Here is a 7,461-nt window from a genome sequence, read left to right on the forward strand (position 1 = left end):
GAGCAGCCGGGAGGGAGCCGGGAATGCCGGATGATCCCCGTGATGGAGCAGCCGGGAGGGAGCTGGGGAATGCCGGATGGTCCCCGTGATGGAGCAGCCGGGAGGGAGCTGGGGAATGCCGGATGGTCCCCGGCGTGGAGCAGCCGGGAGGGAGCTGGGGAATGCCGGATGGTCCCAGTGATGGAGCTCGGGGCCCGCGCTCTCCGCCTGTGTGCCGGGCGCCAGTATCGAGCCGCGGACAGCAGTGTGCGATGCTCAGACTGGCTGAGAAATCCATGGTAGCTCCACGCTCTGCTGCATTATGACAGAAGCACAGAATAGGCTGAGTTGGAAGGGCCGCACAGGGACGACCAATTCCTGCATAGCACCATCCCCAAGAGTCACAGCATGTCCCCGAGAGCCCTACACTCTGCCAGGATGGTGCTGTTCCAGTGCTTAAACAACCTTTGGATGATAAACTTTTTCCTAATATCCAACCTAAGTCTCTCCTGACACAATTTCAGGACATTGTCTGAGGTCCTGTCACTGGCCACTGCAGGGAAGAGATTGGTGACCCCTCCAATGCCCCGCACAAGGAAGTTGTAGACTGCAATGAGGTGTCCCCTCAGTGTTCTTCAGGCTGAACAAAGTGACTTCAGCCACTCCTCATATGGCCTCCTTTCAAGACCCTTCACCATCTTCATTGCCCTACTTTTGATGCTCTCTAATAGTTTAATAACATCTTATACTGTGGTGCCCAAAACTGCCCGCAGCGCTCGAGGTGAGGCCGCCCCAGAGCAGAGCAGAGGGGACAATCCCCTCCCTTGCCTGGCTGGTGATGCTGTGCCTGATGAACCCCAGGACAGGTTTGGCCCTCCCGGCTGCCAGGGCACTGCTGACTCAAATTCAACTTTCCATCAGCCAGGACCCCCAGGTTGCTTTCCATGTCAGTGTTTCCCAGCCTCTTATTCCCCAGTCTGTCCATACATCCAGGGTTGCCCATCCCAGGTGCAGAATTCAGCACTTTCCCTTGTTGTATTTCATACCATTGGTGATTGCTGAGTCACCTAATTTGTTGAAGTCTCTCTGTAGGGCCTCCAGGCCTTTGAGGGAGTCAACAGCTCCTCCCAGTTTTGTACTGTCTGTAAATTTGTTAAGTATCACTTCCAGTCCTGTGCCCAGCTCATTGATGATGCTGACAAGCACAGGGATGAGGGTGGAGCCTTGGGAACCCCACTAGTGACAGGTCACCAGTCTGGTGTCACCATAACGCTTTGCACCTGACCTGGGAGCCAGTTGCTCACCCATCACATGATGTGTTTATCTGGCTGTGTGCTGGACAACTTATCCAGAAAGATACTATAAGGAAAAGTATTGAAAACTTGGCTAATTATAACCAGTAAGGCCTTTCTGTCCTGGCTCCTCTTGTGTGGAAGCAAACATAGGACATACTCTTTGCTGGAGGAAATCCTTATTTAATTGGTGGGCTCCTCAAAGAGAATGACAATAGTTTTCCATAGGAAGGAAAGCACATAGCCCCACTTTCAGGTGCAGATGAAAGGCTGCCAAGGGGAGGTTAATAAATAGTATTTCACCATCATCATTCCCTTTTCATCCAAAACACCCTAGTGATTAGCAATGCCTTCTTGCTTCCAGTTTAAATTATTCATTTCCTGCTTATTCTTCTAGTACCAATATTACCCTGTAGTTTGTTGCAAGAGAATAACATAAGAGAGTAATTTGATCCTCTCAATGATTTCATTTCACTCACCTAACAGTTTTGGTCTCCCACTGCAGGGTAGATAGCCATTCTGTTTGCTCAATCATCCTAAAGTCACTTTTACCTATGTTTTTGCAGATGTTGCAGTTTCTACCCTGTGTGCGTAGTGCATAATATATGCATGGTTTTACCCATCTGACCATCCAGGTACATATGCTCACTAAGGGTTTTTAAAACAATATTTTCTTTGAGTTGTGAGTGCTGATGGAAACTTTTTCAAAGGAAACAGATGATGCTGTTTTAGAAAGTAGGACAATTATCAGATAATGTACACTAAAGAAATGTTTGGGCTTTCCAAAACAGACCTTCCTGGTGAACTCTGTCAGGAGCATATAGTTACATACCAAATGGTTTTTAGATTATTGCCAGCTAAATGCAGTTAAGTTCCATGTGGATGCCAGACAGTGACAGAAATGGCAGCAGTGCTCCTTGTGTGATGTGGTCGTATGTTCAGCTTTAAAGGGCAGCACAACTGGTGCCAAACATAATAATAGTTTTATTACTGGCCCCGTTTTTAAAGAGCTCTCATGAAAAGAAGCTGTTCTGCAAGTCTACAAAGAGGTCAAATTTTGTAATGAAAATGTAATTTCTGTCAAGGGCCCAGTTTTGTTTTCAGAAGCACACAAGCTGTACTCTGGCTACTCAGCAATGACCAGGGACCATCTAGCTACTGATACTGACAGGTTCATTATGGTTATCCTAGAGGTCAGCTGTAGTAATTTCTATTAAAAATTCCCACTTCTTTTATGCATTTTTCTTTGATTCTATTTTTGATAAGTATACTTTCAGTTGTTTTAAAATACTATCTGGACCTTGAAAAACAGTTTCCTTAGATAAACATTCTTATACCCTTTCTGAATATATTCCTTAGCCTATTTTGCTTCAACTTACTTTTTTCTCCTGTCTTTTCCAAATTAAAGAAAAAATCAGAGTTTCTTGTATTAACTGCAAGGTACTGTAAATACTCTTTTTTGAAACTTTCTTTTCCAATTCTCTGTTAATTTTCATATTTTTCTTTTTTTGTTGTTTTGGTTTGTTTTTGTTTTTCTTTTTTGTTTGTTTTTGTTTTTAAATTAAACAGTTGAGGAACTTTTTAATATTTAAATTTTTTTCAAGACCTGATTATATATTTTCAAGGAAAATAATTACAAGAGATTCCAGTTTGCATAGTCTACCTTAGAACAATGCTTTTTACTACTTACTGGGACGTAAGTGTGATGTAGTAGGACGGCTATGGACAAAACATGGAGTAATTTAGTTGTTAGAAACATCATGATTGTAAATGGATTAAGCAGGTTATCATTGGTAAAGCTGACCAAGAACTTTTATATAGACACACTGCACACATTTCTGCAGCTGCCCTGAGTGAAGCTGTACGAAACATGAAGGGAGGAATGCATACTAGAGAGCAGCAAGAAGCTATCCTTGCCCATTCCCCTCTCTCAGGGGCAGCTCTTTTACAGTTACTTCCATGGCTGTCCCGTAAATGAGTTCTTTGTGCATGGCTTGACAGATTTGAACAGTCCAGTCTTCCAGATGGGTGAAGGAGTCTAACTAGATGTCCTGGTAATTATGGTACTTATAGTGGGACAGGATTTTATAAGGTCATGATGTGTAATCTGAATCATATTTTTCTCCAGGGGTGAAAGAAAGTAGATCCAAATATATCCAGGTCTAACACAGAAATGTACATTTATTTACATTTAAAAACAACCTACTATCTCCTTCCTATCGTGTTCTCATATTTTCCACATTTATACTGATACTTAATTCATTTGCATTTTTAAATAATTCCAGTGATGACATTTGGATATAGAGAAGCTCAGAAATTCTGTAAGTTTCAGTTGCAGTTATCTTGAACTCCAAATTATATGTTTTATGTCATCTTCACAAATGTAAAAGTAGCTTCTCTGGCAATTTATAGTGTAAACCAGAAATTTTGATAGCAATTGTGGATGCAATATAGAAATCTATTGGGTACAAATTAAAAGCTTGAATGTGCAGCAGGGCAAAGTATTTGTGCAGAGGGCAAAGAAAATGGGGATGATAGGATGAATAAATTCACAAAAACTGGTTCTTCTGTTCTGAGCTGATTAAGGTCTTCTGACTGCCTAAGGTTAATACCAATTATGGGATTCTTTTCCTGAAACCTTCAAAAGGGAATTGCATAATGATATTTTTTTTTCTTACGATGCCTACTCCATTTATTTCCAATTGCATTTCTCACAAACAGCCTACTTAGATTCTCTACTTTTCCTGATATTTTTTCTGCAATAAACTTTTCCTTCCAAACATTGCATAAGTAGTACTATCCAAATTGATGCTGTAATTTTACCAGCCTGGCATCTTTTTCATTCCTCCTTAGGCAGAATTTAAAGTCACTAAAATGCACTGACATTTATGGCTCTTCTCCCAGATCTGCCCAGTAGATGCCTGGGCTGTGTAGTGGATGTGGATGGGATATTTGAGGGGGTGGTAGTTACTCCAAGACTATTAGCTGTTTAATCTTCTCCCCGCAGGCTGGAGACAGGATGGCTCAGGCAATTGGTAATGGGATAAAGCTTTTCACCTCTGAATTGCCAACTCTGGGCCAGATTAGTAGGACAGGATATTTCCACCATCTGGTGTCTGGTCAGTGACCCATATGAGAGAAATCAGTAGCCACCCCTGCAACTGGTGAAGAGCTTTACAATGAATGCCCCCTCACATACTGTGTGAGAACCATTGCACCACAAACAGCTCCACAGCTGGACTAAAAATCCCTCTAGAAAATTGATGACCAGAACTCAGCACACTGAAGGGAGTGTGGGAAAATTTGCCAGCATGAGCTGTCAGGGGATGCTGTTTCACTGGGAATATTCACTTTAGAGAAAGCTAGTTTTTTAGACAGCAAGCTGCTGATGAATCTTGGCTGAAAATAACAACAGCTTGTAAGAAGAGTAACTTGATTTTTCTGTCAACTTCAAAAGGCAAATATCCACCAACAATATTTCTTGTTGGCATATGATGTCAATATCAAATCGGATGAAAAGGATGGTCTATTCTAATGTGTAAAGCTTTTGCAATCTGAGATCGATTAGCAGATTTAATTAATAAAGAATTATGAATCCCTGTGCCATATTGGGATTATTTGTAACAAAGCACTTCTGGACACTGCATCCATTTCCTATCTTAGAAATAAGGCTAGGTGTAATTACAGGATCTGTGAACTGGGCTAGCGACTGAATTTCTTAAGTTTTCTGAAGCAATATTCTGTCTGAGTCAAGAAACACAAGTTAAATAGTACTTGAGAGAGAAAAAAAAGCCCTCATACTGTAGTATTAAAAACAGTTCTTATATTAAAAGTTGTTGCTACTATATTTTATTTAAATATGGAAATAATAAAACAATGCGAACCAGTTTAGGGCTTTGCCTAATGTTCCTGAAGCAAAACTAGGCTTCTAGCGTGATCACTGCGAGGAACAGGACGCCTAGGCCTTCATAAAGCGATTTAAGCAAACGTAGAAGAATCCAGTGTCGGATTTTCTGTGTTGCTAACACTGTTTGGTTTTATTAGCTGCCAGGCGTGTCGCTGTCAGTTCCCGCAGTTCCAGGCGGGCGCAGCCGGCGCTGCGCTCCGGCCCACCGCGCTGGCCGGCCCGGCCCGGAGCCGTCGTTTGTCAGAGCTGATTTCAAAGGCGATTGTCGTCAAACCGTGCCCGCTTTGCACGGCTTTGCTGAAAGTGCTATTATCTTGCATTTGTGAGTGACTGTTTCATAAAATACCCCAGCCTTTTAATGTCTACTGTTATGGTTATCTTCTCGTTCTATTCATCATGAGCTATGGATTGCTCGGACATCATAACCCTTGAATAATTTTTCTTATCCACAACATTCAAGAAACAAACCCTAAATTAGTTCTCACTATTAACAGCTTGCTAGGGCAGTAGGCTTTTAAAATAAACAAGCTTGGCTTTGTAAAATGTCGTAACTTAGGGTAGCATAAGGTAAAGATTGGAATTATTTTTTGCATGTGTACGGCAAGAATTTTCAGATTCTAGTAACAGGCTGTAGTGGCTGTGATCTCACCTATGGTTTGTAGTCCAGGATTTCACTTTCACAGAAGCCACAGAATACATTCTGGGGTACAAAGAAGTTGGCTGAGACATCTCACCTCAAATACATGCTTTTTCTGTTAGATCTTCAATCTCAGAAACATGCAGCTATTTTGGAAAGAATCTTTGTCTCTGCAGACTCAGCTAATGACTAGTAAACAAATACAGCAAAATCATGTTGCATGCAATTACATCTATTTTATTTAACAATTCTTGTTTCAAAAATTAGTGACTGTGATACCACTTTTTGTGCTGCTGCCTATACCTTCATTCTCTTTAATTTTATTTATTTATTTCTCCCTTTAATCCTTCCATGTCCTTAAATCCTTTGGTTCAGCCTAATCCTTCAAATCCTATAATTACTCAAACAAAGCATTTTAACCTTGTGGCCTTCCTGGACTCTTGCCTATTGCTTATGACGTGTAGGTCTTGCTTGACTAATGATGTTTACTGCTGCATTTTCTCTCCTAGGAAAATTTCATGCCACATAGCTCCCATTTGTAGCAGGGCTCAGTGTCACAATATTACTATGAGCATTGTAAAAATAGTAGTGGCTGCCTTCCACTTTTAGACCAATTGCTTCTTTTAGTCAGAATTTATAATTGACCTTAGTGTAATCCCAAATAATTAATCCCAGTAAAGCCTAGATTTTGATCATTTTGATTTCAAGTAACTATTCTCAAATTCTTTGTGTCTCTTCAAAAATGTTTTTTTTGCGTACTGTGTAAGGTGTATAACCAGTTTAATTCAGGCATCTAAGAATGACAGCACTTAATGATACTATATTGGTTTGCATTAATATTTGTTTAAACAATAAACACATTATATGAATTTCTCTTAGAAGATTCTGAATATTAGGATGAGGATGCTTGTTTATGGTATTTATAATTTTTCCTGGAAGGTATTTTGTAAATAAGTAGTCATACCTTTACGTATTTAATTTATTTTAATTTTTGAAAGAGGAAAGAGAGGACCAGGGTCTGACTGAAATTAAAAAGTGATTTTGTTAACAGGAATTATATTAAAAAAGATAACGAAGAACAATTTTATATAATATTATTAAGGGGGAAAGGAAATAAAGGTATGGCAGAAAATTTAGAAAAAGGCTGCAAATTTTAATGACCTACAGTACTGAAAGAAAATGCCCTGTTGACAATGGTGAAAGCAAATGATAATGTCATAAGAGACTGGGTTTTAGTGAGGTCCAAAAATGCAGTGGAGAAAAGCATAAAAAGGCAGAAAGTGACCGAAAAGACCAGAGTGGTATCAAGAAGAGGAGTAGCAAATTAAGCACATAAAAATACAGGAAACAAACACCTGGAATGTGAGTAATAGAAAAAATTAGCCGAAAGGAATAAAGGAACTATATATGTGTATCTGTGAATTTTGTATGGATTTTAAATTATTATTAAATGTTATCATTCTAGCTGAAAAAACCCACAATCCTGTTTTCAACATTAAGCACCTGCGTTAGCAAAAAGTTCTAAACTATGAATGTTTTACATAGTAAGAAAGATACATTTCTTTGGAGATAATGATGAACAGAAGAGTCATGAAATCTGCAATTTTGTTCAGTGCTCAGCTGTTCCAAAGCTGTTGTGGGGGGTA

Source organism: Geospiza fortis, unplaced genomic scaffold (assembly GCF_000277835.1).
Source record: "Geospiza fortis unplaced genomic scaffold, GeoFor_1.0 scaffold54, whole genome shotgun sequence".
Taxonomy (NCBI): Eukaryota; Metazoa; Chordata; class Aves; order Passeriformes; family Thraupidae; genus Geospiza; species Geospiza fortis.